The sequence below is a fragment of the Choloepus didactylus genome, chromosome 1, assembly GCF_015220235.1.
Source record: "Choloepus didactylus isolate mChoDid1 chromosome 1, mChoDid1.pri, whole genome shotgun sequence".
In the NCBI taxonomy this organism is placed as follows: Eukaryota; Metazoa; Chordata; class Mammalia; order Pilosa; family Megalonychidae; genus Choloepus; species Choloepus didactylus.
In genome coordinates, this window is record NC_051307.1 from 220741306 (window position 1) to 220768504 (window position 27199).

General features: G+C 41.9%; 1 pseudogene; it reads left to right on the forward strand.

The window, feature by feature from the left end:
* Positions 1–8448: 8448 nt before the first annotated feature.
* LOC119526957 overlaps positions 8449–27199 on the forward strand; it is a 50072-nt pseudogene continuing 31321 nt past the window's right edge.

Here is a 27199-nt window from a genome sequence, read left to right on the forward strand (position 1 = left end):
GGGCTTTTTATATTTTTCTCTTGGTTTACTTACTTTTGAACTTTTCTTTTCTTTTTCCAGAGAAGAGCATTGCTGAGAGGATCAAATGGGCAAGATTTCAAGCATATGGCACATTTTGACTTTTTTAAAGAAAATTATTGTACAGAATATCCTGAGTGAACAAACTCACTTGGACAAAGCCCAGTACTTAACTGGTCTGAGCAACTCCTTAGTCATGAGTTGTTGAAGGACTGGCCACATTTTTCCCAAAAGAGGTCGATTTAACATCTGGTTTAAAATGGCATTTGGCTTGCAGACTCTGAGGCAGCCTCTTCTTATTCCCCAACAAAAGACCCGTGAAGACACAGGAAAATGCAAAAACTCAAACAACTATAGAAGACCTAAGGGAATAATTCCCCTATTAGAGTCGGACCAAGAAAAATCTATGCAAGATTTCCCTCGTGGCAAACTCAAGTGTGGTGGTACCCCGGCCCCTCCCCCGAAGAGTCGGCCAGAATAAAGGGGAGACGGAATGTTGCTGACAGCTTATTCCAGTCATGGGGTAATAATTAAGAGCAATGCCCCAGTTACTCTGGCTACATAACAAATTACCTCAAACTTCAGTGGTTTCAAACAACGGTAATCATTTATTATCTCTCGCAATTTGGGGGTCAGGAATTCAGACAGAGCACAGGAAGACAGCTTGCCTCTGCTCTCAGATGTCTAGGGCCTCAGCGGGAAGACTCAAAGACTAGAGTCTGGAATTATCTAAGGGCCCATTCACATCTTCGATGGTTAATGTTGACTATAATTAGGGATCTATCCAAGGCCGTCAACTGGAACACTCTTGGGCAGCCTCTCCATGTGCCATGGGCACCCTTACAACATGGTGGCTGGATTCTAAAGGTAAGTGTCCCAAGAGAGAAAGAGAGCCAGGAAGAAGTCACATTGCCTTTTGTGATCTAGCCTTGGAAGTCACACAGCATTATTTCTATTGTGTTCTGTTGTTCAAGACAGTTAGTTACAAGGGTACACTTGAGTTCAAAGAGAAGGAACATAGATTCCTACATTATAAGAATGTGGGATGAGATATACATTGATGAGATATATTTTGGTGTGGTTATTTTTGGAAAATACAACCTGCTACAGATGGGGGCTCCCAGGTTAGGGTGGGTTAGAATTTATGCTTCACCACTTACTAACAATATGACCTTGGGCTAGAAAATTATTTGACCTCCCTGTACATGAAGATTCAATGAGTTCCAAATAAAGTGATTAGAATAGTACCTGGCATATACTAAGTGCTAGAAAACGTCAGCTATTATTATATAATGTAGCAGGAGGGGTAATCTGTCCTCATCATCCACTTTCATCTTTCCCATTCTCTAGTAGGAATGGAGGGTCTTTCAGCATAACACATTATGTTACACTGTGAAAGATGATTGAGATTGGAAAGGGGGTAGAGATTGCTAGTCTCAATCATTTTCTCTTCTAAAGAATCTGAAACCCTCAGCCAAACCCTATGGAGGTTTATAAGAAACTGCTGATGGTGGGAAAAATACCATCTGGCACAGACGGAGCCTCTCAGATTGGATGGCCGGGGTTAGAATTCCTGCTCTGCCACTTACCAAGTGTGTGACAGTGCAGCTTGCAGGATAGAAGATGGAAGATCCTGTGGGGAGGAAGGCAGAGGAAGGAAGGGAGAACAGAAAGAATGAAGACCTCCTATATTTCTGGACATGATTTTGTAAGGCCCAAAAGGCAACACCGTAGGACTCGGCGTTCATAATCTTCTACTAATGAGATTGTCTTTTTTAATGAACCCAGTGGTTGTACTTCGTTTCTAGACATTTTGGACATAAGGAAGTTGCTTGTCTGTCTGTCTACCCCTCTGTCCCGGGGAAAATTCACCAAAATATTCACAGTGGTGTTCCTGAGTGGTGAGATTAAAAGTGATTTCTTAAAAACTTTTCCAATTCAAGTAAATGTCAGGAGAAAATAACCTCCTGATACAGAGCAGCTGTGCTTCCCCATGAATCATGCTTCTGAGTATCAATTATCAACACTCTCTCAGCAGTAATTCACTGGCAAGAAATGGGCTGAACTAACCTCTGGAGCCCTCTTTTCCTTGAGAGAGGAGACTCTGCTGAGTTCCTCTTGAACCTAAATCTGCATCATCATCAAGATGCAGTAACTAATAGAGTAGTTAAGGGGTCTGCTTCATGGCCTAGGTTGGGGTGGCTCTACTGACCCGCTCAAAAACCCAAAGCTCTTCTATTGCACCTGGTGAAGTTTACTGATGAACCCAGTGAACTTTCCAGGGACCCAGCTCAGAGCTGTGACCAAACACGGTTTTAGCTATACCCACAGGAACCACGGTAGCTCATAAAACTGCAGGGCTGGTGTGTGTGTGTGTGTGTGTGTGTGTGTGTGTGTGTGTGAGAGAGAGATGGTGTGTGTGTGTGTGTGTGAGAGAGAGAGATGGTGTGTGTGTGTGTGTGTGTGTGTGTGAGAGCTGGTGTGTGTGTGTGTGTGTGAGAGAGAGAGCTGGTGTGTGTGTGTGTGTGTGTGTGTGTGAGAGAGCTGGTGTGTGTGTGTGTGTGTGTGTGTGTGTGTGTGTGTGAGAGAGAGAGAGAGCTCTCAGAGCACAGCCAAGCTGCACCCGCCCAGCCGCACCTTCACCCCTCCCCATTCTTACTAACAGCAAGCCAGGCCCTCAGGGAGCGGGAATTACAATAAGAAAACACCTGTGAATTCTTTGCAGCACTCCCCCGATGGCTAAATTCCACCCTTTCCTTCCTTATAAAAGATTCCATTTGCTCCATCTCTGACCCCAGGGCATGGACAAATGGATGGAGGCCTGGTGTGGCTTCTCAGGTCTTGGCTGTGTTCCCCCACCAATTAATCACCTTTCCCCAGCCTGACAGGCTCTTTGCTGAGGCTCATCCTCTAGCTGTTCTGCTGATTATTCTAAAACCTTCCCCCATGCAGGAATTTCTCAATGCTTTCTCTTCCCCACTGCTCCAACTCACTGCTGGTTACGGCCCAGGAGAGGGATGGCCATTCCCTCCCACAGGGCTGACTCTGATCACTTCTGAACTCTGAGCTGAGTTAGGGCTCCGTTACCCACTAGCTATGCCACTTGGGACATGTCACTTGACCTTCCTAAACTTCCTCACCCTCGAAAAGAGGGTAATAGTAACTACCATTCCACCTTCACGGGATAATTGTGATCATCTGAATCAGGGGTGCCTTAACCTCTTCTTTTGCCATCAATCCTTTTGGCAGCCCGGGAAGCCTCTCTTGAGTTCAGTAGTTCCAACAGCCTGAAAGGCCCATGAAGCTGAAAGTGTTTTCCATGTGGCCCCTTACAGAAAATGTTTTCCAGTCCCTGGCCTAAATAATGGAGACATGGGTCAGAGCAACTGAAAAATAGGTGATTCAAAGGGTTAAAGAAGGACAACTAAATTTCTGATTTTGAGAGCCAAAAAGCAAGAGGAATATTGCATTGTTTGCGATATGATAAGTAATACAGATTGAGCACTATGCGCCTAAGCACTATGCTAAACTTTAGTACATTCTCATTTCTTACAACAACGCTACAAGGTAGGTTCCGTTAGGATTTGCCTTTTCTCGGTTGAGAAAAGTGAGGCCCAGAGACACTGAATCCTTTGCCCTGGTCATCCAGCTAGTTAAGTGGCAGGGTGGGAATTGGAGCCCAGGGATGATTCCAGAACACGAAGTCTTGACCATGAGGCCAACCTGCCCACGGGCTCCATGTCATGTGAGAGCAGGGGAATGGCTGCCTTGGAGAGGCCCAGGCTTTCCCAGTGCCCAGATCAACAGTGCTCAAATTCTTAGCATTGGCTGGCAGCGACAGCAGTATTACAGGAAATGTGGATTCCTTAGGTCTTCACAGGGCCCATGAAGCTGAAATTTAAAATGTTCTGGTGGAGGGTGGGTGGAGATGTTTTGCCTGCCCAGGAATATTAGCTTCCCTTTGCCTCATTACTAGATTTTAAGAGGAGGAAAACCAAAAATTGTCAATTTATTTTTTCTATTTTGAAAATTTGGTAGGCGTGAGATTGAAACATCCAAAATGTAACCCCCACAATGGGCATAATAAGTAATATTATGTTTCTGCATGGCCTTTCATCCAGAGTTCAGACGACTCACAAGCAGTTATTATTTCCTATTATATTACTCCCTTAGGGACTATAAAGGAGTGAAGCTGCTTTGGGTCTTGAAGAGTTCCTTTAAGTTGTGTAAGTTTTTGCCAGCTCTTTCTGGCCAAAGGACGCACTTTACCAACATTGGAAGAAAAAACATCAGCTGATTTCTCTCTTTGTTTAAATTGGCATTTACCTAAATTAGTATTTCAGGCACAGCCTCTATTCAAAACACTAATGTTTATGCTACTGGGCAGCATTAAAAAAAAAAAAAAACCCTCAAGGGCATCGTAAAAGCAAATTAGCACTTAATTCATAGTCTCGTTGATGAGTTTATATATAGGAGACACTTGGCTTAGTGTCTGCTATTGGGATAGTAGTTCCTCTGCTCAGCTTTTCTCTAACAAATAAGTTGTACCTCTTCACTTCCCATCAGCTAATAATTACACGTACGGAAGATCATTAATGAGCTCCAACTTGGTGCCAGCTCTGTTATGAGGAGCTTCATCACTGGCCTACAAAGAGGGTTTGCCTACACCTCAGGAGGGAGTAGAGTGAAACTTCCAACTTATATTTATTTTTAATTCCATCCTGTTAAATTATTTTTGGTTTATGTTTTATCATGTACATATTATGTGATTCAGTAAAGTCTGAATATGATTAATAAGTAGACATTCACCTTTTTTTTTTTTTTTTTTATGAAGGGGGTGTGTGGGTAAAACTCACTGTCCCACATTCACTATCTCAGTGTTTGAACAGCACTAGAACCTCAGGGGTCACAAACTGGAATGCCTTGGGGGCCAGAAAGTAACTTGAAGGGGTGAAGCCAGCTGAGTGGACAGTGACTCAGTAGAGAGCACACACCCCATTTGTAGGGGCAGCTAATGCAGACCTCCAGCCACCAATTCCAGCCAAGTGTTGCCATGTGGAAACGGGGACACAGCTTGGCCAGATTTTCAGGTTTTTCAAGAGAAATTGGAAAGCCAATTTTTATGTGAAATTTTGCAATTTACATTTAAATATAACTTTTAAAAGAAACCCTGTGCTGGCCCTAAAACTCTACATCTGTTGGCCAGAGTTTGCCGATGAACTGCCAGTATGCAACCTCTACCCTGGATATTATATCAAAAAGATTTCCATGGTTAAATTTGCAAAATGCAACAGAATGGGGTCCTTCTTGATGTTCTTGACGCAAGTCAGTAAATTAAGTGCTCTGAGAAGTGGTGTAAGAAAGAAACCCATTTAGCTTTGTTTAAAACCACTGCACTCCAAAACCATTCACCTGTGAACCCTATGTTCTCCCCCCATTACAACAATCTTCAGAAGTGTGGTTGTGAAGAATACACACCAGGGAACGCTGCACTGCCTCATGTAATCCTGCCAATAAGTCTGCAAGGCAAGTACTGTTATTTTTATTCCCATTTTATACACAAAAACAATTGAGGGTCTGAGAGCTTAAGAAAATTGTTCAGGGTCCTATAGTTAGTGGGGAACCAATGCTGTCTCTGATTTTAAAGCCAAAACTGCTTCATAAACATAGCCTTGCAAAAAGACCCAGTCAATTTTGTTTTTTTCTATGGCTCATAACAATTTCAGAATTCTGCAGGACTCTCAGTTCTTTGGTAGGACTGGCTTTTTAAAAAAACATTCTGTAGAAATATATCAAGTGACCCTGGTTCCATAAGCCACACAGGCACAGAGGTCTCATTTTATGGCCCATGTGCTCTGATTAGCAGCACTGCCCCTGGGGAGGCTTTGTGGAGCCTCTCCTCCATACCCTGTCACGGGTGTTCTGAAAAGGCCCCTCTGGCATTCTGCTCTCTCCCTGGCTTAAGGCTCATCCCTCCTCTCCCCCCTTGCTGAACTCCATCACCTTTCACCCCACCCAACACCAGTGTAGCTGCAGTTCAGCCCTGGTCAGTTCCCTGTGTAGCCACCCCAGCGGGCAGTCAGAGCCGGAGCAGAGGGAGGGACCGTTCAGGAGGGACGGTTCAGGGCCCTGGTTGGACAGGGAGAACCTGGGTAGGGCCTGCTGTGTGGGGCAGGTCCTGGAAACAGGCTGGGGGACCGGGGTGGGGTCAGGGTTAAAGCTGAGAAGGAACAAAGGCAGTCAGAATGGCAGCCCCTTCACAACATTTGGGCACCAGATGCAGATGGAGGGCTGCCATTGGGACAGCCTTGAGCCAAACCCCATTCCCAGGAGTGAGGTATCCCTGTTGCATCTTGGAAGATTACTACAGAGGATCCTTCACCCCAAAAGGGTAACTCACCCCTCCCTTGGCAATCACTTCCAGGCTTAACTAACCAGGCTTAATGGGAGAAAGTTCATCCTCAGCTTGCAAAGAAACTCTTCCTGATTCATTTCCTGTTTTTTCTTTCAGGGTCTCTTCAGAGTACCAGGAGGAAAATGAGTCTCTGACCTCAGCATTTTAACCTTTGATAAAATTGAGGGCAACAGAGCAGAGAAGCTAAAAGCATCAGACTGAACTGAGTTTGAGTCCCAGAGCATTAACTAGCTGTGTGTCCTTGGACAAGTTACTCAACCTCTCTGTACCTCAGTCTCTTCTCTGTAAATAGGGTAAACACACAGTACCTCCAAGAGAAAGGAAAACATATGTCCACACAAAAACATGTACGTGAACATTCATAGCAGCATTATTTATAATAGCTAAAAAGTGGAAACAACCCAAATGTCCATCGACCTATGAGCAGATAACTGTAACATGGTATATCCATACAATGGAACATTATTCAGCAATAAAAAGGAATGAAGTACTGCTGCATGATGCAACTTGGATGAATCGTGATGACATTGTGCTAAGTAAAAAAAGCCAGTCACAAAAGACCACATATTATAGGATTGCATTTATATGAAATGCCCAGAACAGGCAAATCTGTAGAGACAAAAAGTAGACCGGTGGTTGCCCTAGGGCTGGGAGGGGAGGAGTTGAGGGGAGGAAATGGGGAGTGGCTGCTAATGGGTACAGGGTTTTTTTGGGGGTGACAAAAACATTCTAAATTTGGATTGTGATGATGGTTGCACAACTTTTTGAATATACTAAAACCCATAGAATTATACACTTTAAAAGGGTGAACTGTATGATATATGAATTATATTTCAATAAAGCTATTACTTTAAAAAAAAGTACTCATAAGGAACACCTCATAGGGTTATTGTGAGAAAAATTACATAATGCCTGTAAAGGGTTAGCACAGTGCCTGGTCCATGGTAAACAATCAATAAACGTTATCTTCAATAATAATAATGATAACAACAATAATAAAATATAGTTGATATCATTATAGCATATATCATATAAACAATAATTATTTGATATAGTCTAGAAAATTTACTATATGTTAGATAATTATTAAAATTAAATAATTTTTTAAAAATGATAATTCTTTTCACCCCCAGTCTTCTCATCCTCCTAAAACTTTGGTTTTAGAATAACCCTCCAGTTCTTTGAATATCTTTTTATCATATCACATAATGTATAATTTATTATAAAATATATCCATATATAATTCTAACCATATATTATTATATTAATGGTATATTAAGATATATAACACATATAGTATTTTGTTAGATATCATACTAATTATGAAATAATATGAGTAGAAGTATTCACCGTGTGACGACTCTTCCTCCTTAACCTTTCCGAATTTGGAATGGTTTCCCCAATTCTTTGAACGTTTCCTGGCTCCTGATATATTTGGAAAGAAAATAGCTCTGAGTTTGGAGAAATTAAATTACAATAATGACTCTAATTCAACTGCCTCGTCTAGTTCAAGCCAGAACACCGAAAAAATACCCCACGGCGCTGCTACCCCTGAGCCTCTCCCCAAGGCGCGCGAGCTCGGGGAGGGGTCGGGACCGCGGGGTTACGGGGCCGCGCGCAGCAGGTTCCCGGCCAGACGCCACGGGGGCCTCCGGGTCCCGGCCGCCCAGTGCTCCCCGGCCGCAGCGCATGGCCCTCGGGGAAGGGCCCCGGCCGGGTACAGGTAAAGGGCCCTTCCTCCCCAGCCTCATCCCCCCGCGCGGGGACCCAGGAGGCTTCGGGTCCCAAACTAGGGGCTGCTCGCTCATCGCTGTCAAGAGGGGGAGCGCGCCTCTGCTGCCGCGCAGGTGTGCGATTTTCACTAGAAAGGCAAATCCGGGCGCCTGCTTGCTCTGGTAACAAAGACAACATTGAAACCGGGTATCCGCCTTCCGCGGCCAAGCAGGAGACAAGACAGTGATTTCCCCGGGTTGTTTTCGCCGCCTGGCTTCCCCTCAGAGCTCTGCGATTCGGTCATGGGTGAATGCAGGACTTCTGACAAACCCCAGCTGGGCCGAGTTGCTGCAACTTCAGGGCCGTTTCCCCAAGTGAGGGAAGAAGTCAACAACAGCACCCCCATCCCCACAGCTAGACACAATCGGCGGTTTTCTGAAAAAGAACTCAAAGGCCATCTTCTGGAGAAATGTTGGCTGGGACCGAAATTGCCCTGGGATCTCAGCTTCCCTTAAACCTTACAAGTAAAGCCCCGAACATGGACGTTTTTCTTATTTTCTAGACAAACCTCCCCCCACCGTTTGTCACATCAATTAATTTGGTTAAAAAGAAAATGCTCTTCTTTTGCAGATATTTTTGGGGTGGTAACAATTTTCTTATAATTAAAAACAAAAACAAAAAACATATTCTTTTTCAAAGTATTTTTGAGGAGAAAAAGGAACACATTTATGAAGGATTCTTTTCAGAGAGACTGCTCAAGCAAAGTCATTCAGAGGAAAAGGCTTAGCAAATTGGGGCCGCAGACTATCAGAGCAGGACTGTGCAGGGATGGTGAGGGCCACAGCTCCCGCACACTGCTGCTCTGTGTGGTTGAGGAAAAGGTGGTCCCTGCCATGGCCCTGGGCACTGGGCCGAGGAGTGGAGGGTGGGGTCAGACTCAGTTCCCCACTTTCTCCTTTGCCTGGACATCCTTGTGCAAGGCATAGTCTGCCCAGCTAGTTATGGTAGCTCTGGGTAAGGTCCACCCCTTCCCCTGCTTTACTTACTCTAAAAAATGCTCAGGGATGTAAAGTGACTTCACTGAGGTCCCAAAGCCAGACAGTCACAGAGCTTTTCAGGGTGGTTGGAGTCCTAACAGTTCTTTTTTTTTTTTTTTTTTTTAATCTTCATTTTATTGAGATATATTCACATACCATGCAGTCATACAAAAACAAATCGTACATTCGATTGTTCACAATACCACTACGTAGTTGTACATTCATCACCCAAATCAATCCCCAACACCTTCATTAGCACACACACAAAAATAAGAATAATAATAATTAAAGTAAAAAAGAGCAATTGAAGTAAAAAAGAACACTGGGTACCTTTGTCTGTTTGTTTGCTTGTTTCCTTCCCCTATTTTTCTACTCATCCATCCATAAACTAGACAAAGGGGAGTGTGGTCCTTATGGTTTTCCCAATACCATTGTCACCCCTCATAAGCTACATTTTTATACAATTGTCTTCGAGATTCATGGGTTCTGGGTTGTAGTTTGATAGTTTCAGGTATCCACCACCAGCTACCCCAATTCTTTAGAACCTAAAAAGGGTTGTCTAAAGTGTGCGTAAGAGTGCCCTCCAGAGTGACCTCTCGGCTCGTTTTGGAATCTCTCTGCCACTGAAGCTTATTTCATTTCCTTTCACATCCCCCTTTTGGTCAAGAAGATGTTCACCGTCCCACGATGCCGGGTCTACATTCCTCCCCGGGAGTCATATTCCACGTTGCCAGGGAGATTCACTTCCCTGGGTGTCTGATCCCACGTAGGGGGGAGGGCAGTGATTTCACCTTTCAAGTTGGCTTAGCTAGAGAGAGAGGGCCACATCTGAGCAACAAAGAGGCATTCGGGAGGAGGCTCTTAGTCACAATTATAGGGAGGCCTAGCCTCTCCTTTGCAGCAACCGTCTTCCCAAGGGTAAAGCCTACGGTAGAGGGCTCAACCCATCAAACCACCAGTTCCCTATGTCTGTGGTCATGTTAGCAAGCATTGGGGTGGGGTAGGCCAATAACCCTGCATTCTCCACAGGCTCCTCAAGGGGGCACTACATATTTTTTTCCCTTTTTTTCTTTTCTTTTTTTTTTTTAACCTTTTCTTCCTTTTTAAATCAACTGTATGGAAAAAAAAATTAAAAAACAAAAAAACAAAAAAACAAAAAAGAAAAACCTACAATAAAAGAACATTTCAAAGAGACCATAACAAGGGAGTAAGAAAAAGACAACTAACCTAAGATAACTGCTTTACTTCCAACCTGTTCCTACTTTACCCCAAAAAAGTTACATAATACAGCAACATTTCTGTGAACTTGTTCCTACTATATCCATCAGAAATTAACAGACCATAATCATTCCTGGGCATCCCCAGAACGTTAAATAGCATATCTGTTCTTCTTGGATTACTGTTCCCCCTTCCTTAATTGCTCTCTATTGCTAGTTCCCCTACATTCTACATTATAAACCATTTGTTTTACATTTTTCAAAGTTCACATTAGTGGTAGCATATAATATTTCCCTTTCTGTGCCTGCCTTATTTTGCTCAGCATTATGTCTTCAAGGTTCATCCATGTTGTCATATGTTTCACGAGGTCGTTCCTTCTTACTGCCGCGTAGTATTCCATCGTGTGTATATACCACATTTTATTTATCCACTCATCTGTTGAAGGACATTTGGGTTGTTTCCATCTCTTGGCAATTGTGAATAATGCTGCCATGAACATTGACATGCAGATATCTGTTCGTGTCACTGCTTTCCGATCTTCCGGGTATATACCGAGAAGTGCAATCGCTGGATCGAATGGTAACTTTATTTCTAGTTTTCTAAGGAACTGCCAGACTGACTTCCAGAGTGGCTGAACCATTATACAGTCCCACCAACAATGAATAAGAGTTCCAATTTCTCCACATCCCCTCCAGCATTTGTAGTTTCCTGTTTGTTTAATGGCAGCCACTCTAATAGGTGTTAGATGGTATCCCATTGTGGTCTTAATTTGCATCTCTCTAATAGCTAGTGAAGCTGAACATTTTTTCATGTGTTTCTTGGCCATTTGTATTTCCTCTTCAGAGAACTGTCTTTTCATATCTTTTGCCCATTTTATAATTGGGCTGTCTGTACTATTGTCACTGAGTTGTAGGATTTCTTTATATATGCAAGATATCAGTCTTTTGTCAGATACATGGTTTCCAAAATTTTTTTCCCATTGAATTGGCTGCCTCTTTACCTTTTTGAGAAATTCCTTTGAGATGCAGAAACTTCTAAGCTTCAGGAGTTCCCATTTATCTATTTTTTCTTTTGTTGCTTGTGCTTTGGGTGTAAAGTCTAGGAAGTGGCCGCCTAACACAAGGTCTTGAAGATGTTTTCCTACATTATCTTCTAGGAGTTTTATGGTACTTTCTTTTATATTGAGATCTTTGGTCCATTTTGAGTTAATTTTTGTGTAGGGGGTGAGGTAGGGGTCCTCTTTCATTCTTTTGGATATGGATATCCAACTCTCCCAGCCCCATTTGTTGAAAAGACCATTATGACTCAGTTCAGTGACTTTGGGGGCCTTATCAAAGATCAGTCGGCCATAGATCTGAGGGTCTATCTCTGAATTCTCAATTCGATTCCATTGATCTATATGTCTATCTTTGTGCCAGTACCATGCTGTTTTGGCAACTGTGGCTTTATAATAAGCTTGAAAGTCAGGGAGTGTAAGTCCTCCCACTTTGTTTTTCTTTTTTAGAGTGTCTTTAGCAATTCGAGGCATCTTCCCTTTCCAAATAAATTTGATAACTAGCTTTTCCAAGTCTGCAAAGTAGGTTGTTGGAATTTTGATTGGGATTGCATTGAATCTGTAGATGAGTTTGGGTAGAATTGACATCTTAATGACATTTAGCCTTCTGTGCCAGTTTGAATGTATTGTGTCCCCCAAATGCCATTATCTTTGTGGTCTTGTGTGGGGCAGACGTTTTGGTGCTGGTTAGATTTTCTTGGAGTGTGCCCCACCCAGCTGTGGGAGATGATTCTGATGAGATGTTCCCATGGAGGCGTGGCCCCGCCCATTTGGGGTGGGCCTTGATCGGTGGAGCTATATAAATGAGCTAACTTGGGCGGAGAAAAGAGAGTGCAGCTGGGAGTGATGTTTTGAAGAGAAGCAAGCTTGCTAGAAAGGAACGTCCTGGGAGAAAGCCGTTTTGAGGCCGGAGCTTTGGAGCAGATGCCAGCTGCCTTCCTAGCTAACAGAGGTTTTCCGGACACCACTGGCCGTCCTCCGGTGAAGGTACCCGATTGCTGAGGTGTTACCTTGGATGCTTTGTGGCCTTAACTCTAATTGTTTAGTGAAATAAACCCCCGTTTTATAAAAGCCTATCCATCTCTGGTGTTTTGCATTCTCCAGCATTAGCAAACTAAGACAGATTTTGGTACCAGAGAAGTGGGGTGCTTTTGCTGCTGAGTTTGCAAATACCAAACATGTTGGAACGGCTTTTTAAATGGATAATGGGGAGTTTCTGGAAGAGTTGTGAGGAGCTTGATAGAAAAGGCCAAAACTGCTTTAAAGAGACTGTTTATGGAAATATGGACTCTAAAGATACTTCTGATGAGGACTTGAGCAGAAATGATGAATGTGTTGTTGCAAACTGGAAGAAAGGTGATCCTTGTTTTAAAGTGGCACAAAATTTGGCAAAATTGAGTCCTGGTGTCAGATGGAAGGAAGAATTTAAAAGTGACAACCTGGAATACTTAGCTGAGGAGATCTCCAGACTATCTGTGGAGGATATACCCTGGCTTCTCCTTGTAGCTTATAGTAAAATGCGAGTGGAGAGAGAGAAACTTAGAACTGAACTCTTGGGTTCAAAGAAACCAGAAGCTGATGGCTTAGAAAATTACGAGCTTCCAGGGGGTGGAATCCCAGAGGCTACAGCCCAACGTGAGGATGTAACCAAACACAGAACCCAGCCGCCATTTCAGTACAAGCCAAGATTGGAGATGGAATTATCCAGAAAGGATTTGTGGAAAGTCCTATTGTCTGATGGCTTTGACCCCTGTGTGCTTCATGCAAAGCCAACAGAATTTTTGCGAGATCTTTATAGACAGAGCCATTGCCATTCTGGACTGGAGGAGACAGACAAGGAAAAAATTAAAGGAAAAATTTCTTCAAAGACAGAGCCGTGGAGGTTGAGGTCTGGAGTCAGGAGGTCTAGGGCTGAGAGAGCGGAGCAGCCCACATGCAGGGAAAGGGTGAGTTTGCCCTGGAGGTCGAGGGCGGGCCTTCCACCTCGTTGCTCAGGAAATGTCCTGCCACCCCAAGCCCCAAAGAGGGTGGAGCACATTCCCAGGGAATTGAGGAGAGCCTGGCTGACACCACACTGTTCTGAAGGGGTTGAGCGTGTGCCCCGGAGATGGAAGGGAATCCGGGAGCTGCCCCGATGTTTGAGGAGGGTGGGGCCGAGAAGGTGGTCTCCCCAATGTGTGGATATATTGGAGCACTCACCTAAGTGTTTGGAGAGGAAAGGGCTGCCGAAAAGGCCCTTAGGAAGGGTTAGGCTCCCGCTCTCTCAAGCCCCAAGGATGCAACGTCGTTCTGTAAATGACTCTCAGACTTTGAAATCTAATGGAGTTTGTCCTGCAGGTTTTAGGAACTGTTTTGGTCCTGTTAACCCTGTTTTCCTTACTGTTTCTCCTTATGGCAATGGAAATGTTTATCCTATGAATGTCTCTCCTTTGTATATTGGAAGCACATAACTTGTTCTAGGTTCACAGATCCACAGCTAAAGGAAAATTATGCCTTAGGACTGACCACGTCTAAATTGATTTTGATGGGATTTTGTACTAACTTTTGTTACTGAAATGATTTAAGTTTTTGTGATGTTGTGATGAAATGAATGTATTTTGTATTTGGAAAGATAATGTCATTTTAGGTTCCAGGGGGTGGAATATGCCAGTTTGAATGTATTGTGTCCCCCAAATGCCATTATCTTTGTGGTCTTGTGTGGGGCAGACGTTTTGGTACTGGTTAGATTTTCTTGGAGTGTGCCCCACCCAGCTGTGGGAGATAATTTTGATGAGATGTTCCCATGGAGGCGTGGTCCCACCCATTCGGGGTGGGCCTTGATCGGTGGAGCTATATAAATGAGCTGACTTGGGGGGAAGAAAGAGAGTGCAGCTGGGAGTGATGTTTTGAAGAGAAGCAAGCTTGCTAGAGAGGAACGTCCTGGGAGAAAGCCGTTTTGAGGCCGGAGCTTTGGAGCAGATGCCAGCTGCCTTCCTAGCTAACAGAGGTTTTCCGGACACCACTGGCCGTCCTCCGGTGAAGGTACCCAATTGCTGAGGTGTTACCTTGGATGCTTTGTGGCCTTAAGACTAACTGTTTAGTGAAATAAACCCCCGTTTTATAAAAGCCTATCCATCTCTGGTGTTTTGCATTCTCCAGCATTAGCAAACTAAGACACCTTCCTATCCATGAACATGGAATATTTTTCCATCTTTTAAGGTCCACTTCTATTTCTTTTAGTAGAGTTATGTAGTTTTCTTTGTATAGGTCTTTTACATCTTTGGTTAAGTTGATTCCTAGGTACTTGATTTTTTTAGTTGCTATTGAAAATGGTATCTTTTTCTTGAGTGTCTTCAGTTTGTTCATTTCTAGCATATAGAAACATTACTGACTTAGGCGCATTAATCTTGTATCCTGCAACTTTGCTAAATTTGTTTATTAGTTCTAGTAGCTGTATTGTCGATTTCTCAGGGTTTTCCAGATATAAAATCATATCATCTGCAAACAATGACAGTTTTACTTCTTCTTTTCCAATTTGGATGCCTTTTATTTCTTTGTCTTGCCGGATTGCCCTGGCTAGCACTTCCAGCACAATGTTGAATAACAGTGGTGACAGCGGGCATCCTTGTCTTGTTCCTGATCTCAGAGGGAAGGCTTTCAGTCTCTCACCATTGAGTACTATGCTGGCTGTGGGTTTTTCATATATGCTCTTTATCATATTGAGGAAGTTTCCTTCAATTCCTACCTTTTGAAGTGTTTTTTTTTCAAAAATGGATGTTGGATTTTGTCAAATGCTTTTTCAGCATCTATTGAGATGATCAATTGATTTTTCCCTTTTGACTTGTTAATGTGTTGTAATACATTGATTGGTTTTCTTATGTTGAACCATCCTTGCATGCCTGGAATGAACCCCACTTGGTCATGGTGTATGATTTTTTTAATGTGTCTTTGGATTCGATTTGCAAGTATTTTGTTGAGGATTTTTGCATCTATATTCATTAGGGAGATTGGCCGGTAGTTCTCCTTTTTTGTAGCATCTTTGCCTGGTTTTGGTATTAGATTGATGTTAGCTTCATAAAATGAGTTAGGTAGTGTTCCATTTTCTTCAATGTTTTGAAAGAGTTTGAGTAAGATTGGTGTCAGTTCTTTCTGGAAAGTTTGGTAGAATTCCCCTGTGAAGCCATCTGGCCCTGGGCATTTATTTGTGGGAAGATTTTTGATGACTGATTGGATCTCTTTGCTTGTGATGGGTTGATTGAGGTCTTCTATTTTTTCTCTGGTCAGTCTAGGTTGTTCATATGTTTCCAGGAAATTGTCCATTTCCTCTACATTATCCAGTTTGTTGCCATACAGTTGTTCATAGTATCCTCTTATAATTTTTTTAATTTCTTCAGGATCTGCAGTTATGTCACCTTTTTCATTCATTATTTTGTTTATATGGGTCTTCTCTCTTTTTGATTTTGTCATTCTAGCTAGGGGCTTGTCAATCTTGTTGATCTTCTCAAAGAACCAACTTTTGGTGATATTTATCCTCTCTATTGTTTTTTTGTTCTCTATGTCATTTATTTCTGCTTTAATCCTTGTTATTTCTTTTCTTCTACTTGGTTTAGGATTGGTTTGCTGTTCATTTTCTAGCTTCTTCAGTTGATCCATTAGTTCTTTGATTTTGGCTCTTTCTTCCTTTTTAATATATGCGTTTAGTGCTATAAATTTCCCCCTTAGCACTGCTTTTGCTGCATCCCATAGGTTTTGGTATGTTGTGTTCTCATTTTCATTCGTCTCTATATATTTAGCAATTTCTCTTGCTATTTCTTCTTTAACCCACTGATTGTTTAGGAGTGTGTTGTTTAACCTCCAGGTATTTGTGAATTTTCTAAGTCTCTGATGGTTATTGACTTCTAATTGTATTCCATTGTGGTCAGAGAATGTGCTTTGAATAATTTCAATCTTTTTAAATTTATTGAGGCTTGTTTTATGTCCCAGCATATGATCTATTCTGGAGAAAGTTCCATGAGCACTAGAAAAGTATGTGTATCCTGGTGATTTGGGATGTAATGTCCTGTAGATGTCTGTTAAATCTAATTCATTTATCAGATTGTTTAGGTTTTCAATTTCCTTATTGGTCTTCTGTCTGGTTGATCTATCTATAGGAGAGAGTGATGTGTTGAAGTCTCCCACAATTATTGTGGAAACATCAATTGCTTCCTTTAGTTTTGCCAGTGTTTCTCTCATGTATTTTGTGGCACCTTGATTGGGTGCATAGACATTTACGATTGTTATTTCTTCTTGCTGAATTGCCCCTTTTATTAGTATGTAGTGGCCTTCTTTGTCTCTCAAAACATCCCTGCATTTGAAGTCTATTTCATCTGAGATTAATATTGCTACACCTGCTTTCTTTTGGCTGTAGCTTGCATGAAATATTTTTTTCCATCCTTTCACTTTCAGTTTCTTTGTGTCCCTGTGTCTAAGATGAGTCTCTTGTATGCAACATATTGATGGTTCATTTTTTTTTGATCCATTCTGCGAATCTATATCTTTTAATTGGGGAGTTTAATCCATTTACATTCAACGTTATAACCGTGAAGGCATTTCTTGGATCAGCCATCTTATCCTTTGGTTTATGTTTGTCATATTTTTCCCCTCTGTCTATTAATATCCTTTATTGTACCCATACCGAATCTCTTTAGTCCTGAACCTTTCTCCAAGTCTCTCTGTCCTTTCTTTGTTTCTCTGTCTGTAGGGCTCCCTTGAGTATCTCCAGTAGGGCAGGTCTCTTGTTAGCAAATTCTCTCAGCATTTGTTTGTCTGTGAAAAATTTAAGCTCTTCCTCAAATTTGAAGGAGAGCTTTGCTGGATAAAGTATTCTTGGCTGGAAATTTTTCTCACTCAGAATTTTAAATATATCGTGCCACTGCCTTCTCGCCTCCATGGTGGCTGCTGAGTAGTCATTACTTAGTCTTATGCTGTTTCCTTTGTATGTGGTGAATTGCTTTTCTCTTGCTGCTTTCAGAACTTGCTCCTTCTCTTCTGTGTTTGACAGTGTGATCAGAATATGTCTCGGAGTGGGTTTATTTGGATTTATTCTATTTGGAGTTCGCTGAGCATTTATGATTTGTGTATTTATGTTGTTTAGAAGATTTGGGAAGTTTTCCCCAACAATTTCTTTGAATACTCTTCCTAGACCTTTACCCTTTTCTTCCCCTTCTGGAACACCAATGAGTCTTATATTAGGACGTTTTATATTATCTATCATATCCCTGAGGTCCGTTTCGATTTTTTCAATTTTTTCCCCATTCTTTCTTTTATGCTTTCATTTTCCATTCTGTCATCTTCCAGGTCACTGATTCGTTGTTCAACTTCCTCTAGTCTTGTACTATGAGTGTCCAGAATCTTTATAATTTGGTCAACAGTTTCTTTAATTTCCATAAGATCATCTGTTTTTTTATTTAGTCTTGCAATGTCTTCTTTATGCTCTTCTAGGGTCTTCTTGATATCCTTTGTATTCTGTACTATGGTCTCATTGTTCATCTTTAGTTCTTTGAGTAGCTGCTCTAGGTGCTGTGTCTCTTCTGGTCTTTTGATTTGGGTGCTTGGGCTTGGGTTATCCATATCGTCTGTTTTTTTCATATGCTTTATAATTTTCTGTTGTTTTTGGCCTCGTGGCATTTGCTGAACTTGATAGGGTTCTTTTAGGATGTGTAGACCAATTGAAGTCCTTATCTCTAATTTATCAGATCTACAGCTTCGTGGAGTACACTTTCTCTAACTAACCAGCAGGTGGCGTCCATGAGCCACCTGTTCTCCACAAGCCAGTTCTCCCCTGCTTTGCCTTTTTAGTGAGTGGGGGAGTGAGTCTTGTGGGGTTCAATTGGTGTACCAAGCTTGCGTGTGTAGTTGGTGTTGCCCACCCTGTACATTGGGCGTGTTTCTGGGCAGTCAGGGAGGGGGGGTGGCTCTAACAATCAAATCTCCCTGGTGATCCTGGAGTTTTAAAGCTGCTGCAATAGTCTAATCCTTTGGTTCAGTCCTGCCACAGTTTGTGTCTGCCACTGACCCACAAGTCCTTGGTATTGATGTATGGCTCCTGAGACTTGTGAGTGGGCCCCTCTTCCAGGCCGTGCACCCCGGGTCCTCTGTTGAGGGATGACTGTGCTATGTCACAGGTGAGTGCCGTCCCCCCAGGGCAGTTCTGGGCTGCTGGGCTGTGTAGGGAGGCTCCCAGTCTGCTGAAATGATGGCTGAATGGAGCTTTGTTAATTCACACTGCTCCACCTTCCCAACTCTGGGACAATCAGCTGAGGTTGCAGGGAAGGCTAATGTCCACACCCAGTTTTCTGGAGTGTGCCTGTTATTTGAAGCACTTCCGTCACACTGGGTTGTCTGGGGCAGCTCTGGGCTATGGGGCTGGCTATGGGCAGGAGTGTTTCCTGTCCACCAGGATGATGGCTGTGAGCGGACACCCCCCTTTTCTTGGGAAGTTGTGGTGTTTAGTAAAATTTCTCAGCCACTGGATTATTGCCTTTTGTCTCAGAGCTCTCTTAGTTCTGCTCTTGTCTTGACCTGCCCAAATTGCAAGTCTTTGAAGCTTTCTGCATTGGGCTTCTTAGAGTAATTGTTTTAGAAAAAGAAAAAAGGATTAAAAAAAAAAAAAAAAGGGCCCTCCTCACAGATCTAATGGGTTATTAAAATGCTAAGAGACAAAGCAATTAGGGCCATTAAGGAAAGGTCCACAGGGCAGAGAGATCAGCTTTTCTTCGGGATTTGCATATGAGCCTGAGGGCCTGAGGTCTGCCCTTCCCCTTTCTATGTTCACCAGAACTCCAAAAATCCTCCGCTTTTATTTTGGAGTTTTTCGTGCTGTTTTTTTCTATGTCTGTCTCCTCTCTGCTGGGCTGGCTGCTCTCAGATTCTCTGGTGTCTGGTCTCAGTCTATCTATGGTTGGAGTTTGGATCAGTAGAATGAATTTCCAATTAGGGCTGCCACTGCAGTTCTCCCTTCTCCTTCCCGGAGCTGACAGCCCCTCTTCCCAGGGGACTGAGCCTGGCAGGGAGGGGTGCGGGTCCCCTGGCCGCAAAAAGTTACAGATTTCGCTGATCTCAGCAGTTCCACATTTTCATGAGTGTTGTATGAAGTATGGCCAAAGTCAGATTGCTCTGTGGTGTCCAGTCCACGCAGTTCCTGGCTTTCTACCTACTTTCCTGGAGGAGTAACTAAAACATACAGCTCACCAGTCCGCCATCTTACCCCGCCTCTCCCTAACAGTTCTAACAGAGCCCCTTGGACCCAGCAAGGAGCCGTGGGTCCAAAAGGCCTCCCAGATGCAGCAGCTACCAAGGTCCCATAGGGTTTTTGTAAAATTTCCCGAGTTCTCAGATGAAGAGAAAAAGATAGGCCCTGAAGGGAATCATTTCAACCCTCTTACAGGGACACTGGATAGTTTTGTAAGGAGGGAAAATAGAAGGATTGTACAAAAAGGGGGAGGAAATCTAATGAAGTAAATTTAAAAACAGGGAAGAATTAGAACATCATAATGGAGTCATATGGCGGGCACAGACTCAGTCCATCTATTTGGTGTCCGTGAAGCATCACATTTCTTTATATAAATAAGCCAGTTTAATTTTGATTTTGAGCCTCTAACTTGCCATCCTCATGGGAGACAATCTCAGCCATTCTTCAGATTCCTCAATCTAGATGGTGCCACATTCCTGGGGTCTAACTCTGTGCCCAGGAATGAGGGTAATTTTTGGCTGTCAAATGACAGGGATGGCCCAGGGGACACCGTTGTCACTGTCCACAGAGCCTCTTCTGGTAGTAAAGCTCATGGCTACCTCAGTGCCAAGCTTGGGAAATAGGGTTCCTTTGCTGGGCTGCCTAAGGTACATGATTGAGCCATTTTCTTTCTCTGGGATCTTGCCATTTCCTTAGGGCATTGCCAGGAAGCTGAACCCTAGACCTTGTTCCTTCTGGCCCCAAGAAACTCCTTTATCCCACTCTCATCCCCTACCCTCTTTGCCTCTTTCCTTACAAAGATAGGCTAACGTCTGCTTTCTGCCTTGCCACAAAATTTAGTTGGTGATCTGAAGCATAGAGCCTGCTATCTGCTTAAATGAGAGAAGGAGTAAAGGGAATATAGCAAAAAAAAAAAAAAAGTCAAAACACTCCCTAGCCCCACAGACATAGGATTTTGCTCCTGGAAGGATTCTGAAATAATCATCCTAACTCCTTTTATTTTTTTTACTAATGAGGATGTGCTGCTCAGTGAGATGAAGTGATTGACCTGGTTAGTGCAACAGGCAGGATTCAACTGGAAAATTTTTAAGTGAATTAGATCACATTTTAGATTTGTTTTAGTAGCTCACACTTCAACAAATTCTAAGATAAAATTTTCCTTGAAAGTAAAAAGAAAAATCCCATTTGCCAAGTGAATAAGCATCCTCTAATTTTAACTGTTTTGTGTTTGGATATTAGAGTACAGAGGGTTTTCTCTGAGGAAGTTCACCTGTATTCCGTTGAGAATGATTTTTATGGGACCTAATATGTTCTTTGAGATCATTTTCCCCAGTATATTCCCCCAAATAAGAATTTATGTCCTTCTAGTGGTGCAAGCAGACACTGACACATGTCTCCTTGGGGAATTGTTTTCTTTGGTGGTTTCACCATCCAGATGCCAGCATCTCTCAGTAATAAGATCAACGACTCTATAAACCCCATTCCCTGCTCTAGCTTGGCATTTACTATCTGACTATTCTCTAATTAGTCACATTCAATTTGGAAAACTGAATGGGAAACATGGACTTGTTTGATGCTGGGAGTAGCAGTTAGTTCATAAATTCTTGGGTGTATACCTCCTCTGAAACAGAGATGGAATCTAGGGCACAGGCCACAATAAGTCCAAAAGATCTTGTGAATATCGGTAAATATCTCAAACGGACACTCAGAAAGCAAGGAACATGTATCTACTGTTCTTGAGAGGTGGGAAAGATTCCATAACAGGGCTTCCGAAGCCAAGGGAAGAGGGAAAGTGGTAAGAGGTAGGAGTAAGAGTAATCCCATTGCTCCTTCTTCATGCTCAAAGCTGATCTCTCAGAACCAGTCAAATTCCAGGCAAAAAATTTATCTGTAGCTAAATATGTGTATAATGTGTCTGACACAACTAGCTTTCTCTTAAGGGAGAATGTGATATAAAAATAAGGGATACTAAGTTTTATTCGGCACTCACTACGTCTCAGTCAATATTTTGCCAGCCCTTACAATCATCCTGTGAAAAAGGGTACTATTTTATACCCATTTTGCAGATGAGAAACTAAGGTTTCTCAGAGGTTATTTGCTTTAGGCCACAGAGCAGAGTCATAATTTGAACCGAGGTCTGAGTACACAGGCAGCAGCGTTAGGCAACATTCAAGATGACCTCTCGCTCTATGTACCGAATCCCTCAGCATGAGATGGTACGCCAGAACCTTATGTCCTCCCAGTCAGAGAAAATCTGGACTGACAAATTCAGCTGGTGATAGAATCAATGTGAATTCAATACTGTGTGGCCTCGTTGGAGTTCAGCCTTAACTACTGTGCCAATTTGCTTGGATCATTGTGAAAGATAATTTCCCAACTCCATTTAATAACAGCTTAAGTCTTAAAAACACCTCTTAGGAATACCTATAATGACTTCCAACCATCAGCATATGAAATCATGTCCAGAAGAACTGTGTGAAAATGAAAATTTGTATGTAGAATGGAGAGAAGCATATAGATAACATCTACCTAGCATGCAGAAGGATGTTATAGTCACCCTGTATAAAATAAACATAAGATGTATGTGAATCCACATTTATAGACCATCCTTCCACTCACTCATTCATTCACTGATACAATAACTCCAAAATTGTACTCAACACCTCAAAAGGAAGCAGAACCTGCAGTTAAGAGTGTGGACTTTGGAGCCAGGCCCCTTGGGTGAGAAACTCAGCTCTGCAACTTACATGACCTTGGGCATATTACTTAACCTTTCAGTGCCTCAGTTTTGTTTTGTTTTGTTTTTTTCATCTGTAAAACGGGGTTAATAATAGTGCTTACCTCACTGGGTTGTTGTGAGAATTAAATGAGTTAATACACGTAAAGTGCTTAGAAGTGAGCATGGCTGGTTATAAGCACTATTTAAGTATTTCATAAACCCTATTATCAACCAGAGAATGGGCTGCTAGTATTTGTCCAGTTGCTAAGGCTAAAATCCAAGTAGCATCCTTCATTTTTTTCTCTTCCCTTTCCCTCTCCCATAAATAATCCATGAGTAAGTCCTTAGAGCACTATTTCCAAAGTATATCCTTCAAATCCATTTACTTTCTCAGTCACCACTGCTACCATCCTCTCTTGCCTGGACCATTGCAACAGCTTTGCTTTTGTCTCTTTACAATCTATTCTTCACAGTAAGAAGAATCATCTTTGTAAAACATGAACCTGATCATCCCAATGTGCCACTTAAAATCCTACTGTGCTTCCCATTAAAATCAGAAGAAAATCCAAAGTTCTTATCATGTCCTAGGCGTAGGGCTGCCAAATAAAAAACAGGATGCCCAGTGATAACCATGAAAAATGTTTTTGTATAAGTATGTCCCAAATATTACATGGGACATACTTACACTAAAAATTATTCTCTTTACCCAAAATTCAAAATTTTAACTGGGCATCCCCTAATTTATTTATCCACTTAGTTTTCTATATCTGGTAACCCTACCAACAAGCTTGTTAGCAGTATTGTCCATTTTTTTAAAAAGGCATTTTAATACCTGTTGTGGCTTTAATTTTCATTTCCCTAATAACCTATGATGTCGAGCATGTTTTCATGTACTTTTTGCTATCTGTATATCTTCTTTGGTTCAAATCTTTTACACATTTTAAAAATTGGGTTATGTGTTTTCTTTAGATTGAGTTTTGAGAGTTCTTTCTATATTCTGGATACAGGTCTTTTATCAGTTATGTGTTTTGTAAATACTTTCTCCCAAACTGTGGCTTGTCTTTTCATTTTCTTAACTCCTGCCACCCAATCTTAAGTAACTTCTTCCTTGTAACTCTCAACTGCAGAAGCCTGTTTTATTATCTCTACTCCAATTACCACTTTTTGAGATTATCGTATTTATTATGGGCCACCCTGCACTAGAATGCAAGTTCCATGAGGACATGTCTATCTTAGTCACCACTGTATTCTCAGGGATTGGATCTGTGCCTGGCACTTAGGAAGTATTCACCAAATACTTGTTGAATAAATTGGAATAACATCCACTAACACTTACCGAGTGTTTATTAGGCTACAGGCACTGTAGTAAGCATGTCACATGATTTAATTAATTTAAACCTCGAAGCAACACAGGGAGGTAAGTATTATGATTAACTACATTTTTAAAAGATGTGCTGAAAATAATAGCAATATAAAAGCATATACTGTTCATTAAGCTTTTGTTTCTTAGTCCCAAACCTTGTATACTCTGTCATTTGATGCTGGGGCTGGGACTCTGCAAATCCTTTTTCTGCCTGGCTAGCTACTCTTGATCAGTTTCACCAATAAGGGAACAATGAAGGAGGGAGAAGGACTTGCTTCTCTGGGTTTGCTCACAGTTGCTGACAGCTTTTCCCTAGCATAGGGTTTTAACTCTGACAGAGACAGTTGGTTCTGGTAGTATCAGCTGGTCCCAGGTTTCAGTTTGTCCCACTTGCAGAATCAGCTATATCATGCTTCCTTGAAGATACTGCCAGAACCAGCGGCATTACACTCCCTCAGAGACACCAGTCCCAGCAGATGCCCCCTCTTCCAAAAGGTGCCCCCTCTTCCATCCACACTCAGGCCTCTTACCTTTTTTTTCTTTTTTTGTTTTTTTAAGGGTTTCTCTTAATAACTCCATCCTCTGTGTTTCTCCCAACTTTGGGGTGGTAGCTGCTTCCTACAGTTACTACTTCTGTGAGACCTTAGTGTCTCAGTTTTGCTTTTTCAGCCCTCTGATACATGGGGTGTTAGTTTCCCTGAGCTGCTCTAACAAACTACCAAAAACTTGCTGGCTTAGAATAACAGAAATTTATTCTCTCACAATTCTGAAGGCCTGGAGTTCAAAATGAAGGTGTTGGCAGGGCAGGCTGCTTCTGGACCTGCTCTGTGCCTCCCTCCTCATATGCTACCTGCTTGGCACACCTTGGCATTCCGTGGCTTGTAGAGACCTCCCTCCACCTGCCTCTGTCTTCACATAGGCTTCTCTCCTGTGTTTCTGTGTATCCTTTTCTCACTGGACACTCTCACTGGATTTAAGGCCCTTTCCTAATCCAGGATGATCTCATCTAGATCCTTACCTTAAATATATCTGCAAAGACTCCATTCCAAATAAAGTCTCATTCTGAGGTTCTGTGTGGACATGAATTTTTGGGGTATGCTATTCAACCCAATACACATGGTTAATAGTACTTTATATTAAATTCTCTGATAAAATAATTGTTATATTGACTGATATAGGAAATTGAGATTTAATGAATATGAGACCAAGAGCCAAGCAGGAGTAAGGTGCTTACACAATTAGCTTCAACAAAAATAAAGATTGAAATGCCCCTAGAGAGAAACAAAACAAGAGGGCAATTTGGCAGTGTTTATTAAAATCTAATATAATATACCCCAGAGGAGAGGAACCTATTGTATGATCTTGGAAGCCCCCACTTAGAGCCAGAGAGGGATAATTCTTAGAAAAGGGATGTTGGATAGACAAGCCAATAAATGTCCTTTTCATCATGGTCCCTGACCCAACCCAAGTACAACTTCCTCTATAAAACTTCCTGTGGCAAACATTCTCGAATGCTCCCCAGTACCACAAAGCTCCTTCTTCCCAGCTAGTCTTACATGATGGATAATAGAAAAGCCAGATTCATACTTTCATAGCCTCCTGGGCAGTTGGGAGTGGACAGTTGGGGGCCTGTAACCCAGTTCTGGCCAATGGAATACACAAAGAAATTTGTGGGGGAGATATCTGAGAAAAAGTTTGTTCAGAGACACAAAGAGTGTATCCCTCAATAAAAAAAATGCCCCATTTTTCTAATGCCCTGGCTACCTCCTGCTCCAGAACCTGAATGTGACTGAAATGCTTAGAGCTGAGGCTGCCATATTGGACTATGAGGATACTTTGAGAGTCCCTGGCTCTGAACTGGCTGGGGAATACTTGTGGAAGTCCTCTCTGGGGTGGGGAAAAGCAGCTAAAGATAGTGAAAGGAATGTAAAATAAAAAAACTGTAAAGGCAAAACAAAACCAACAGAACAGATCAAGATTCCAAGAGAAGGAAAAGAGAAAAGGAAGCTTTCTCCTGGAGGTGAAACAATAGCACAAAAAGTGGCATCTTAAAAATTGTATCACATATCCAGGCCAAGAAGCAGATGAAGTGATGAAAAAATATGATCAGTAAAACACAGCTATTCATAAGATCTAGAGTAAGTTGAACTAAATGTCAAAGAAGAGTCTTAACACACAGTCAATCAATAATAAAACCCCGGGCTAGAGAGAGAAACTAACCTTCAGAGTAAACTCATCAAGATAATCAGATGCCTAGACATCAGCAAAAAATTACAAGCCATACTAAGAAACGGGAAGGTATGACTCAGTCAAGGGAACAAATTAAAACTCCAGAGGAGAGACAGAATTTGGAAATACTAATCAAAGATGTTGGAACAAATCTCCTAAATCAATTCCAGGAGATGATGGAAAGCATGGCTAAACAGATAAAGGATATTAAAAAGACAATCTGTGAGCATAAGGAAGAATTTGAAAGTATAAAAAGAAAGATAACAAATTATGGGATGAAAAGCACAACAGAAGAGATTAAAAATACACTAGAGGCATAAACAGCAGATTTGAACAGGCAGAAGAACGAATCAGCACACTAGAAGATAGGACAATAGAAATCTTGAAGACAGAAAAACAGAGAAAGGAATGGAAAAATTGAGCAAGGTCTCAGAGAAATAAATGACAGCACAAAACACACCAACATATGCATTATTTCTGTCCCAGAAGGAGAAGAGAGGAGAAAAGGGGCAGAAACAATATTTGAAGAAATAATGGTCAAAAATTTCCCAACTCTTACGAAAGACATAAATAAACATGTCCAAGAAGTACAATCACTCCAAACAGAATAAATCCTAATATACCTATTCTGAGATGCATACTAATCAGAATGTCAAATGTCAAGGATAAAGAGAGAATTCTGCGAAATGCAAGGGAAAAGTGATTTGTCATATACAAAGGAAGAGCAATGAGATTAACAGCCAATTTCTCATCAGAAACCATGGAAGTGAGAGAAGGCAGTGGTATGATATATTTAAGGTACTGAAAGAGAAAACGGGACAATCATAAATTATTTATCTGGCAAAACTCTCCTTCAAAAGTCAGGGAGAGTTTAAAATATTCACAAATAAACAGAAACTGAGAGTTCATCAAAAAGAAGCCTACCTCACAGGAAAAGCTAAAGGAAGTTCTGCAGGCTGAAAGGATAAGACAGGAGAGAGTGTCTTGGAGCAGTGTGAAGAAATGAAGATTATCAGTAAGGGTAACTAAAAGGGTAAAAAAAAGAGATAAAAACAAAGATATGACATATACAAACCAAAGGATAAAATGGGTGAAGTAAGTACTGCCTTTATAGTAGTAACACTGAATGTTAATGGATTAAACTCCCCAATCAAAAGACACAGATTGGCAGAATGGATAAAAAGAAGCTTATCCAACTATATGCTGTTTACAAGAGATTCATCT